This window comes from Microcebus murinus, chromosome 15 (assembly GCF_040939455.1).
Source record: "Microcebus murinus isolate Inina chromosome 15, M.murinus_Inina_mat1.0, whole genome shotgun sequence".
NCBI classification, from domain to species: Eukaryota; Metazoa; Chordata; class Mammalia; order Primates; family Cheirogaleidae; genus Microcebus; species Microcebus murinus.
This window is the reverse complement of record NC_134118.1, coordinates 15195356-15209453: the sequence shown is the minus strand read 5'-3', so window position 1 is coordinate 15209453 and position 14098 is coordinate 15195356. Positions and strand designations below refer to the sequence as shown.

The 14098-nt window shown below is 41.6% G+C and overlaps 1 protein-coding gene across 3 annotated transcripts in view; it reads right to left on the bottom strand.

The window, feature by feature from the left end:
* JARID2 (jumonji and AT-rich interaction domain containing 2) overlaps positions 1–14098 on the bottom strand; it is a 248002-nt gene that overhangs the window by 50959 nt on the left and 182945 nt on the right. The window lies entirely within an intron of this gene.

The window sequence follows — 14098 nt, the reverse complement described above, 5'->3', positions numbered from 1 at the left end:
TATTATTTGGGACCACGGCTACTACCACCCAAAGATAATCCCCTTCAAACTTCTTTCCCATTCAGTATTTTTGAGATAGCTACTATTAAACTGCACAAAGCTAATAAATATGAAATTCATTTCTCCTCTTGTCCATTTTCCTGTGAATGAGCTAATAACACTCCAGCGATATCAACAAAGATTCAGGTAACCAATGTGTAACAAAGAAATGGAAATGAATAAGCAGTATGAGGAGATGAGATGGCAAACCAAGGATAACCCATCTCCCCAAAATGCAAAGACTCAGTGAGAGCTCCAGTCCCTTCCTTTTCTTTCAGGTATTCTCAGGACTTATCAATATCCCAAAACCCTAAAAAGTGGCCAGGCACGGTGGCTCACACCTGTAATCCTAGCACTGTGAGAGGACAAGGTGGGAGGACTGCTTGAGGTCAGTAGTTCAAGACCAGCCTGAATAAGACTCTGTCTCTACAAAAAATAGAAAAATTCTGTACTCTAGTTAGGGCAACAGGGTGAGAGTCTGACTCAAAAAAAAAATTTTTTTTTGATTCAAAGAGAATCAAGTAAAAATCCACGTGAAGCACATGAGAAATAAGAGAGCCATTAACTTCCATTTACAGAATCCCATTGAGGATTTTTAGAAACTCAAACCTTAGAGAAGAAGCATGAAGCAACAACTATCACATTCCTTACACTCGAGATATTGAGAAAACTGACTTTATATTCCTGAGAACTGAAATGGGGAAAACGTCTAGATGTTCAGTTCAGCATCCAGGCTTCACTGATACCCCCTAAAGAAAAGTGTTTAGGGTAACTTCTTCAAACAAAGTGAAAAAGCAAAAAATGCCCAATCTAATGAATGGATTTGTTTGAACAGCAACTCAGCAAATATAAACAAACAGATGTGATCTGCCAGGATATTCTAAAACAAAGTTAGAGGCTAAAACAAAAGAAATGGAAGATAGGAGACTGAAGACCAATAAGGAATATGGGGGTTTCTGAGTGACATGCTCTCAAAGTAAACTTAAGTGTCCATCTGATGGGACCAGCCCTGAAGTGGGAGGTGGGGAACACGGGGATAAAAGCAGATCGCCTTCACCCTAAAAGGCGATTCTGCTTCTATTCAGATGATGACAGGTCGGCCTGGGTCTAAAGGTGAACCAACAACAAAGAAAGGGTTCTTGAAGCAGACAGGGAGAGGTAGTATGATGAAGGGAAGGAAACTTCTGGGAGAAGGGAAAGTGGAGGAAAAGAACTGAAGCTCAGTAAGAATTAACTCCAGAGGTGGAGGTCAGCTCACCACCACCAGAGGCAAGAAAGTGCCCTTAGTTCAAATGTTAAGCTTGCAACCATTCTCCCCTCTGGCAGGTACCCTCAAAGGTACCACTGTCCCTTCTAAGCCTGGATATCGCCTGACTGTCTTTCTTCCTAGGTATCTTCCTCCAAGAAGCCACTGCCAATCTGCTACCTATCCACCAGGAAGGGCATGCAGGAGCATCCAGCATCGCCCCAGAAGGAAGAGCCCTCCAGAATCTGTCTGAACACCCTCCTACCTATACGTCTCATTAACCTCACAGTCGAACTGAAGTAAGTACAAAAGAATAACTCCAACAGAGGCTAATGCTGTGTATGCCAATGCTCTGTCACCATGTGGCCGTCTTAAATCCCACTAAGAATCTTTCTGGCAACTCCGTATGCAAAGCAAAGCAGAGGCCAAGCCAGCATTCCAGACCAGGAGAAACCACAGCACTGGCAAAAATGTAGCAAAAGTGGCTTCTTCTTTTTCTGGTTGAGACAAAACCAGTAAGATCATCTCATGTTTGGTGCCAAAGTGAAAATAATCAAGGTGATAGAGAAACACTGAACATTATAGGTTCATTCCTAAGAAAAATAGCTAAAGGACAACCTCAAATATTCAAAAGAAAGCAAAAAGCATCTGAGAAACTAAAATTAAAGACATTTATACAGAGAGTAGTTATTTCCTCTTTACCTAGATACAAGCTTGATTACTTAATTTACAAGTAAGTATAGAGAAGGAGGAACCTGCTAGATACAAAAAAGATAAAGGATATTTTAAAACCCTCAACTCACATACCAGTCTGAGCTATTTATTACTGGGGGAAATTATCCCACATTCCTTAGTATAAAATGGGTGAATGGATGCATTATATAATTAAATTATGCTGAGTCAGTAGAAAGTTGAATTAATATTTAGTAGATGCATTTGAAAATAGAACGTGTTTTTCATTAAAAATTGCTAGTAACTAGGCCGGGCGCTGTGGCTCACGCCTGTAATCCTAGCTCTTGGGAGGCCGAGGCGGGCGGATTGCTCAAGGTCAGGAGTTCAAAACCAGCCTGAGCGAGACCCCGTCTCTACTATAAATAGAAAGAAATTAATTGGCCAACTGATATATATATATAAAAATTAGCCGGGCATGGTGGTGCATGCCTGTAGTCCCAGCTACCCGGGAGGCTGAGGCAGAAGGATCACTCGAGCCCAGGAGTTTGAGGTTGCTGTGAGCTAGGCTGACGCCATGGCACTCACTCTAGCCTGGGCAACAAAAGCGAGACTCTGTCTCAAAAAAAAAAAAAAAAAAAATTGCTAGTAACTTATAGATCCTGGCACATACGGGTCAGCTTCATATCCACAAAATTTATTAGGGAAACTTTTCCCTACCAAATGTCAAATGAAGCAATCTCCTGAAATGCTCATTGTGGGTCCCGCGTTCATAAGAAAATGGGAATGGAGCTACAGGGTTGAAAATAACAGCAAGAGAGAACTGAGGACAGGTGATTCACAATCTGAAAATGCTGTCTGAAAAGAGACCTTCCCCTTCCCACAGAAGGGATCACCGACAGCCTGCTGTGAAACACCAAGGATGGTGAAAACAAGGGAGGCTCAGAAAGGCCTCAGCAACCCTGCGTTGGGAGTCATGTCCTTACTTCTCAAGGGTGGACTCTGCCCCATTCATATTAATTAGCAAGCGAGAGGCTGATCACATGGAAGCCATCACATCTCTCCTTTATAAACTCCATGGTTTTAGAGAAGTAACCAAGGTTTATGTTGTAGAGGGCTGAGAATTGTGCAGGTTTTCTTGGGTGGAGGAGGGAAGACTTTATACACCATGATTATAAAAGCATATTTTAGTATATACAGTTTCCTATTAAAATTACAGGCAGATTTTTCTCTCCCGATTATTCAACTGCATTAGCAAATGTGGAAAAAAAAAAAATCTGAACTTGGATCAGATAAGAGGAATCGGGAGTTCGGAATGCATCTGCTCTTTGCCAAAGCCGTATTTCATTACTTTTCAGAATTAGCTGGCAATGTCTCCACAATATTTACTGAAGTGCAAACCAAATGTTTTCATCTGGACAAAAATCAAACTGTGGTATGTTACAACCACAACAGAAATCATTTTAATCCAAAAGCTTGCTTTCTCTAATTTAGGCTGTGGTTTCTATAAAATTGGATTCTTCTCTGTGAATCATGTACACAGACAAGCCCTCCTTCCCATTATCTTCCCTCCCTCGACCAGTTCTTGATCTTAACAAGCCAAACATAGCTTGGGTCTATTTTGGAAAAATCCCTGAAGGGATTCCCTGTGGGCTGTCATTTAGCTGGGGAGTCAAATTTTGTTGCTTGACCCAATTAGCATGGGATTGGCCCACTGAGTTTGCATATCTCATGATTCATCTTTAGGACACACAAACAGAATAAAAAGCAATCAGAATAAAAAGCAATCCCTACCAGGATATTAAATTAAGAAACAAAACTTCGAAGTGAACTGGTAGGGACTGGGGTGAGGGACAGAGGAAGACCAGAGAAGTCACAGAAATAAACACTTGCCACAATTACCTTATTTCATTAATCCAACTATGTGTGTACTGGGCACTCTTATAGGAATCGGGGACCCAAAAAGACTAGATGTGCACACTCATGTCACACATTATGTATGCACAAATGTAGCACACTTCCCTAAAAGCCTTTGGGACAACTGTATTATGCTGAATGGCAATCTCTGTGGCCCTGCCAGGTCTGACTATATAACATACAAGGGAAGAAGAACTGACAATAGAATTTCCCAAGTGTTATTAATTTGTATAACATCCTAAAAATATTTGCTAGATCCAGATACTCCATGTGCTAATATTTTCTTTAATGTGATTCACATTCACGTCTTAAATAATTATTGTATTAATAGAAAACTAATCACGGCCGGGCACAGTGGCTCACGCCTGTAATCCTAGCACTCTGGGAGGCCGAGGCGGGCAGATTTGCTCGAGGTCAGGAGTTCGAAACCAGCCTAAGCAAGAACGAGACCCCGTCTCTACTATAAATACAAAGAAATTAATTGGCCAACTAATATATATAGAAAAATTAGCCGGGCATGGTGGCGCATGCCTGTAGTCCCAGCTACTTGGGAGGCTGAGGCAGCAGGATTGCTTGAGCCCAGGAGTTTGAGGTTGCTGTGAGCTAGGCTGATGCTACAGCACTCACTAGCCTGGGCAACAAAGCGAGAGACAGACAGACAGACAGACAGACAGACAGACAGACAGAAAGAAAGACAGAAAGAAAGAAAGACAGACAGAAAGAAAGAAAGACAGAAAGACAGACAGACAGAAAGACAGACAGACAGACAGAAAGACAGACAAAAAGACTGACAGAAAGAAAGACAGACAGAAAGAAAGACAGACAGACAGACAGACAGACAGAAAGACAGACAGACAGACAGAAAGACAGACAGAAAGAAAGAAAGACAGAAAGACAAGAAAGACAGACAGACAGACAGACAGACAGACAGACAGACAGAAAGAAAGAAAGAAAGAAAGAAAGAAAGAAAGAAAGAGAGAAAGAAAGAAAGAAAACAAACTAATCGCTTGACCTAAATTAAAGGCAGTGATTAAAATTATAATAAAACTGATGTGTCCACTAAAGTCATAGCTGGCATGCAGAGGGATGAGTATAGCAGAGATGAGACTGGGGTAGTAGCCCTCCACGCCAGAGGCCAAATGCAAAGGGAACCCATATTCCTTACCGAATAAGGAGCTGCCTACCCAATAATGCCCATCTTGGGATTACACTTTAAATATGTGCACATCCAAAAAAAGATACAAATCACTGAAATGGACCCTACGTGGAATCTAAAATTATAATGAAGTCTCAGCTCTGACAGTTGCTTACTTGTCATGAGGCTTAGAGTTTACTCAACTGCACCACGAGCATAAAGTCTTCTGACAAAACAGTTTTTTGACCCCAAAGGTTGAGAGGTCACGTATGCAAACACATGTTGAGCTACTCACACTAAGGTGCTGTCATTAGGCTAATCCCTGGTTTCAATGATAAAAACAACTTATGGCTATGAAATCATACTGTCTTTGTATAGGTGACAGCAAAGGCAATTTATTTCCTAATTTCCTTCCCAAATGAAAAATAAGCAGATTGGTGCCCAGGATCTAGTGGGGTGTGAAAATGCAAAATGAACTCAATGGTTAGAGTAGGTATGAGAGTAATGCCACACGAGAGTTGGAAACCTTCAACTAAGGCCAGTCTGTGTCAAGGAACGAGAGACAGCCAGGCCACATGGCCAGTCTTTCCCTCAGCATTCCACCTCCTCCTGGGTCACAGCCCTCAGGCACTAGCATAATAAATGCACGTGCACCCACGTTTGCCTATGTGATCCCACACATAGGAAATTCTGCACGTTAGGGCAATGTCTATCTGCAAGAGCAATTAAGACAAGGTATGCAGCAAAGACAATACGATGAATAACACACCACCCTCCCTCCCAGATCTGGCATCTCTATAATTAAAGCTGGAACACTCCCTTTACAGCCTTATCTGTGTTGTTCTCTGCACAGGAAGCTTAAAACACAAATACACATCCAATCAAATGCCACAAGGTCTCTGGTTCTCTTTATCTCAAATGAATACACAAATCATATCATACATATCATACAGCTGCTATGATGGTGCATAACCTACATAACTTCTAACCATCACAGTATTATCTCAAGTTGAGAAGTAGATTCTTCCTCTACTCACAGCCACCATAGACCAAGGTCTGTGTGAAACTTTGCAAACCATGACAAGCTTCCTCAGTTCCCAATAGAGACAATGAACACTCCTCTTTCATATGGGACATGCATACCAGGGACTTTAGAGCTGTCAGTAATAACAGCCTTGCAGTCAGCAAGGTGTTCAGCAAACAAAGTAGTGCTGGCATTCCCCCCAACCCCCATATACTCTAAAAACATTTCAGAAAGGACAAGAAATACTAAGGGACTTTCTAGAAAGTAAGGAGAAGGCCAGAGATGATTCTCAGAAGTACTACTGAATCTGTGCCAGCAGCCGCTGGCAGGAAGAGGAGATCCTGCTTTATTTTCAGGAAGGGCAGAGCACGTTCAGAGGCCAGCTGGCCTGGAGCAGAGAGAATCTTTGGGGCACAATGTCTTGGAGTCTTAACAACTGATCAAGGTAGCAGGGCACTTAAAAGCGATCCATCCTTCCCCTCCTCAGACCTCAAAATTTCCAAGGCTTCATATTTCTTCGTTGCTAGCTGATAATCTATCCTAGCAAATAATTAGCTTGCTCAGCATAACTGAGCTAACTAACATAGACTCTAGGGGAAAACCAACCATATGAGAAACATGAGGCTGCTTTAATCTGGAGAAAAGAGGGGGTGTCCACTGAAACCCTTAAGGCAGTGATGATACCATTCCGGAACACACACTTTCACCATTGCAACTCTAAAAAATTAAGACGCAACACCTCTAAGAGACCCTCAAAAAATGTTGTGTACCACTGTGACAGTGTGCCTTCCTCCCATAAGAGTTTATATAATGTAGAGTATTCCCATCTTGCGCAAGGAAGTTCATTATTAGTGCCATAGTGTTCCTTGCATTTGGGGGATTACTTAATTGCTTTCTAGCAGGTTAATCCCCTTTCAGTCTGCGACCTCTAAATCACCCCAGGCTTTTGCATTTGCCCTACTTAGGATTCCTAGTCCTTGATACCCAGGCTACTACAACTACATTTAAAACATGTGCTCCTTGCAAGTTAACACCAGCAACGGGCTTTAGAGAAAACTCCACTTGTGGGCTCTCTCTTCCATTACCTGTCATAATTGAGCTGGTCTTTTAAGACTGTCCCACCTAAATCTCAATCTAATCCTCTTCCTCTCCATTACCCCTACCTAACTTCACTGGGAAAATACTAAATAAACGTACACCTGACCCTCTGTATCCAAGGATTCTGCACAAGCATGAATTCAACCAACTGCAGGCAGAAAATAGAGAAAAATGAATAATTGTGTCTGTACTGAACAGGGACAGACTTTTTTCTTGTCATTATTCCCTAAACAACACAGTATAACAACTATTTACATGGTATTAGGTATTGTAAGAGACTGGAGATGGTTTAAAGTATAAGGGAGAATGTGCATAGGCAAAGTACACTGGAGAACGTGCATATAGGCAAATACTACACCACGTTACATAAGGCACTGAGCAGCCATGGAGATCAGGGGGTCCCCAGAACCAATCCCCCAAGATAGCAAGGGATGACTGTGCTTGGATGACTGCCTCGGGCACCATTCTGGGCTGTTTCATATCCATTGGGTTTAGTTTAAATCCACAGCAATTATGTGCTATAGATAATACCCATTTTACAGAGAAGGAAAATCAGGTTGAAAGAGATTTAAGTTATCTGCCCAAGATCCACCAGCCTGTTTTCCTAGGATGGCCTCTCTGCAGCCTCAATCCATTTTCTGGAAAGGAGCCAAAATCATCTTCCTAACCTCCTAGGCATATTATGTCATCTCTCATTTGAAGAACCTGTGTGGTGCTCTAGTATCTTAGCCCAGGGCCCAGAATCTGACACATATCCCAAAATTCTTGATTTAACTGTGGGCCCCCCAAGTAATAAATGTCAACACCAATCCACGCCTTAGAAGGGGCTTCTGCAGAACTCCTTCCTGTGTCATGCCCTTCCCACAAAGGTTCCTGATATACTCTGAAAGAACCACCTCAGATGTCACTTCCATTCTGCAGACAACAGAGCTTCCTTCCCATTTTCAGGGGTACACAAGGCTACCCACCCCTACATTTTCACATCTATCACCTGGTACTGCTTTCATATGTCTAATCTCTGTTTCCTAGGTGTCTAGCCCATACAAAGGGTTCAATAAAGGTTTGCTGAATTAATTAGCAACTGAATGACAGCTGATCACTGAAGATTCTGTAAGACAGGGGAAACAAAAGGCAGGCAGTCCCAAAACAAGAAGGCATTGTTTCACAATGGCTGACAGCAAGGACATTTACCAGGAATTCCCCATAAAAAGGCTCTCTTTACGGGCCTCGCTGTGGCAGTGAACTGTGATGCCCACGGTCATAAGAACGAACTGTGTGTAGGTTTGCATGTTTCCGGAGTCCCCTTTGGGAATCTCCCTTGTTTGCAGTGCCCCATAAAGAGGAAAATGTAAATAAGAGAGTCATTTAACCTGCCAGTGCTCTGCTGCATTAAGCTCTTTTTAATCTGTTAATAATCATAGTCAGAACAAAGAGGAGACGACAGAACTCATTAAGAATAACGAGAGTGGTGACAGGGAATACAGCGATGGTACGAATCACTGCGTGCGGCACACGCACAATCCCTTTTCCCCGCGTGTGCCAGAGAAAGATACTAATTATGCCTCTGGCAAGAGACATGTGGACCCTTCAAAGCAGCTATTTAAAGATAAATACACTGCGGGCAAACACTTCAGGCCTGGCTGCAATATTCATTCCAGCCTCCGTTCCTTTAGAAATTTTAGGTCACGATATTAAATAGGAAAGGAACCAGCCTCATCAAACTTAGCCAAGAGGCCCCTGAGTGTTTTAAAACGGATTTTTAAAAATTCTCTAAAGCTTTTAACCCAGAATGACTACTAGCTGGTGCATTTATATATTCTATACTAACCCCAGTATTAATGATAGACCTTCTCCCCACCCAGGTTTTGTTGAGGAGTTTTGCGGAGAAGGCATGGTCTTGGGCTCTCTTGCACAAGAGATAGCAATGGATAACAAACAACAAGATTTAAAGAAATCCACCTGCTGTCTTTCCCTCAGCCTCGCGATTTATGCTCTTCCGTATTCCAAATCAGCTAGAGACTATTTAAGCAATAATTGGGGACGGGAAGGAAAAAAATGACCTGTAATCCTTGGCAACAAACATCACTTCCAGGTCTTTGATTTGATTCCTTCATTATTTCTGCAGCCAGACTTTCTTTCCTATAAATAATGAGCTTATTAAAGACTGCCTCCTTAACCCCTAACAGGGCCACTGTCACCCAAGGGTGATGGACTGACTGAGCTCTCTATGGTGAACACTAGGTTTGGGGGCTCTGACGAGCTATGTTTGGTTTGGAATCAGCACCCCCCCCCCAAAAAAGAAAAAAGGCATTAGAATGCAGGTATAAGAATGTTAATCCGATTCCCACCTGTCAACTTTGCCTAAAAAGGCTTCAGATGAGGCAAAGATTTAACTGTGAATACGCGTTATCAGCAATAGATATCAAAAAGTTAGAAATATATCTAAATGTAAATCAGGAATAAGAAAAATTATGAAATATCCACAAAATGGAACATGGTTAAACTATTAAAATGATATGACAGGCAGGCATTTATGTGATACTATTAAGTAGGAAAACCAGACTACGAAAATGCATAATGCAAACCATTTCAGAATTTCAGGGAGAATATGTATTATATATGCACATAGAGGCTCAGTAAGAGATTCACAAAGGCGGCGGTTACCTAGCGGTTGTCTCTGAGAGATGGAGGGGAGGCTATTTTGAGTGTATCCTATTGCCTACTTATCTAAGCTTTTCTGCTAATATTCCCAAGATGAACAGGAAACACTTTTATGATTAAAAAAAAGTTCAACACCTTATTTTTTCTTAATTTAAAATTCAAAGAAAATTATTACAGTACCACAACACCAGGGATCATGTATTTAACCTTTGTATGCTTCGAAATACAAGTTTTAATTAGTGCAAGCTGTTACATATTAAAATATGCCATCTAATGCCACCAAATCAATCAGATGTCCAGGGTCACAAAGGTATCACAGAATTCATCTGTCATTTGGAGCTTGCCGAGCCAGAACCAGGTAAACACACCTGTCCTTATGAAAAGATGACATTTTAAAGCTAACATGACTCATTTTTAATGCCACAGATTTACAAAGTATAGGAGAAATAGAAAAAGAGTCCAATAAGAGTCCTTATTGTATACCAGAGCTAAAAACAAATAACAAAACCTATTTTATTGCCTGGCTCCTAAATGGAGGAATAAATTTCCAAGGCTCAGAGCACTTCTACAAAATTGTTTTAAACATCTATATTTCACATATTTAAATCTTTGTTGCATTTGACATCTCAAAGAAGTAAATTGTGTCTATGAAAAGATTCTGTCTAGAATCTTAAAACTTCAAAACTGGGTATTTACTTGGTAATTTCCCTAGATGCCATTTATCTGAGCAAAAAGCACACCTCTCCAAGTAAGGTCCTCTCCAAATTCCCCAGAACCACAAAAAATATGTCAAACAGTAATGTATTCACAAGTACACGTGGCACACACACACACACACACCTCCCTCTCTACATGCAATGGCTGAGACACTCCCTCATGTTCTCTACTTCCCCACCTCTGAGACCTACAAACAATAGTCACAGCCACTCCACAGTGAAGACCTGCATATGTGAATTCCATGATCAGCAGGACAATTTTCAGACATTCTAATGGAACAGGATTGGTGGGTCTTCTAGAGTCATAGGCCATTATTTCACGATATAGGTTAAGCAAACTGCCCACGGCAATTCCAGACATCAAAATCTCTTTCCTGGTCAGGTGTGGCAGTTCACTCCTGCAATCCTAGTATAATGTGGGAGGCCGAGGCGGGAGGGGCGTCCCTTGAGCCCAGGAGATTGAGGCTGCAGGGAGCTACAATGATGCCACTGTGCTCCAGCCTGGGCAATAGAGGAAGACTCTGTATCTACCCAAAGAAAAAACAATCCCTTTCCTAAAGAAACATAACCAAAATAGTTAAGTCATAGGTACCCTTTAAAAAAAAGAAAAAAAAAAATATATATATATATATATATATATATATATATATAGCTCCAATTGCCTTAAGCAGCCACGCTTGAACAAAGTCACAAAATAAAAGGCCCATTAGCATAGAAATTTTATTGTTTACTTGAACACATCTTGCTGCTGATGATATTGTTGACCTTTCAAAGATTCTATTAGCTCAAATTCCTTCCTCTGAATCCCCGGTTCCACTCACTCTCCATTCCTGAGGATACCACACAGCACCCTACCAGCCTCACAGCCTGCAGGTCATTTTCCCTCCTCCCCTTCACGGCCAATCCAGCACCAGATTATGTCATATTTCATCCCCACACCTTCCTTTCCATCTTCACACTCAACATAGAGGATCACGAGAATCTTTACCAAGGCACGATGTAAATACTAACGGACATATAAATTGGTGGGAAGCCCACCTACCTCGTTCTCCCTTTTTTCAAGGCCCAGTGATCCACAGCTGCTACAAAATTTCTAACAATTTCGTGTTTCCCCAAAAATAAGATCTACCCATAAAATAAGCCCTAGCAGGATTTCTAGGCATTTGCACAATATAAGCCCTACCCAGAAAATAAGACCTAGTGATGGGCGTGGCTACACAGCATATCTGCACAACCCATGCATTTCCTCGAGGAGCAGTAAAGAAGACGAGCAGCCCTTCTCATCTGCCTCATGAGAGTTCTGTTGCTCAACATGAGAGCTTGGGGCCAATGGTTCTAAAGGAAATAGAGTCGCAAGAAATTCAGGATGGAATTCGGGGATTGGAGAGTTATGATGATGTTCCAGAAGAAGACAACTTAACTATATTTGAATAAATGTAGATTGTTGTACTGTACTTAAAAAAAATAACACATCCCCTGAAAATAAGCACTAGAGTGTCTTTTGGAAGAAAAATAAATATAAGACCCTGTCTTATTTTGGGGGAACACAGTATAACCACTCGCCTTCATTATGTCTAAAGGTTCGCTAAGGGCTATCAACATAGCCTACAGTGCCAAATGTAAACCTCAGTTCTTTGTTTCCCCTTTCCTAACAATTAAGTCCCAAAGTCAGGGCAACCAGGGAAGGGAGGTAGTGAGGAGTAGCCATGCAGGATGTCGGAGCCAAGTGAGATGAGAAGTGTTCCAATGGAGCAGTGGGACAGAAGAGACGACAGGAGGTGGGTTACACTGAAAACCCTGGGCAAAAAATATATTAAGGGTAATAGGAACAAAGTTTCTCAGGGTTGAATGCAGAAAGGAAGAAAGTTAGATGAACCCTTTGGTGTTAAATTCAAATTGATAACTCCATGGTAACCCGTGGATTTTAATATACACAGAGCTCTAGAGATACATCTAGATATAGTCAATGAGCATGCAACACATAACCTCAGTCCATAGACAGCATCGAGGGGAAAGGACACTCCAATAGCTTCCAAGAAACTAACACCCAGATCTTGGCTTCTAAGCAACACAGGAGACCCAGGCACCTTGGAGAAAGGGCCAATTCCAAGGCTGAAGGCAGGACAGTACAAGATGAGCCTGGTACGTCTTGCTGTGCTAGGAACAAGGCTGGAAGGATGACAGGGATATGGCAAAAGAACAAAAAAGCCAACCCGAAGGAACTTCACAGATATGATCCGGGGCAATGTGAACACTGAAATAAATAATGATAGTAACAGATTACAAACTCTTTGAATAAAAGATGAAATGAGTCCAAATAGATACAAACAATAATTTGATGAGTAATGAAATATGTACATAGCCTCAAAGAAACTCCCTCCAAAATACATCGGATATAAACACCATCTGTAAAGGAGCAGATGAAATTATGTACTACCAAGAGGGCACAACAAGAACAAGAATAGCTTCTGTGTTATTCCTGCCAAAATCGCAAACCTGAATGCAATCACAAGGACACACCAGGCAACCCAAATCAAGGGATATTCTACAGAATAAGTGGTCTAAAATCTTCAACTGCCAACATTATCAAAGACCAGGACTGAGGAATTGTTCCAGACTAGGCAGAATACAGACAATTGAAAGCATCGTCTTTAATTCTTAACGGGATCCTTCTACTCTAAACCAGGACATTCCACAGCACTGGAAAGAACAGGTGTGCATCGTGGACTCCCTGGCTGGGATGCTTATACGAGGGTGTCTTTACTTGAAGGAAATACACAGTAATGCCTTCAGTGAGGGGTGATGGCTGGAAAGTTACTCTCAAATAGGTCACAGAAAAGTTATTTATAAGGTTCTTAAATCTTTAACTTATTTCGAAATGTTTAATAAAAAATAAAGTAACCCTAAGCCTCTCAACACAGATGTCCAATAGCAAAGACCCTCCCCTTCTATTTATTGTCTCTCAACTAAGCTTACCAAGGAGCTCTGGGCGTTCACGACTTCCCAATTCTCCTCTCCAACCATCATTTCCTCCAGAACAGCCTCCTCATTCCCTCTGACAATCTGTTTGGTTTGTTCCTGACAGCTGTTAGAAAACTTAGTTCCTGTAATAAACAGCTTTGCAAATAGTCTATTCAAATCCCAAATCGTCACCTGGCCTCTTTTAACTGGTCCTATTCACAGACAAGACCAATATTTTCACTGCTCTACTACTGTTTTCCTTAATGTGGCACACATGGAGAGAACAGAGATGCCCTGGTCACCGTGGGCTGTCACTACTGACAGGCCTCAGGAAGCAGTAGAAAAGGTGCTTTCAGCCCCATCCACAAGTGGCCCCGCCAAGAAAAGTTACCTAACCAAGCAAAAAAGAAAGTCAGCAATGTGTGTGGGAAGGCGGTAGGAGGGTTTAAAGAGGTGATGGGGAGAAAAATTATAAAAATTACAAGTTGCAATGTGCAACAAGAAACCAAGGAGGAGGATATAAGAGTTAAATGAAAACAGAACTATGAAGACTCAACAAACATTTGGTTCAAAAACCATACCTAGAATGCACCCTCTAGGTAGGATTTCTCACTTTCAATTCTCCTTCAAAC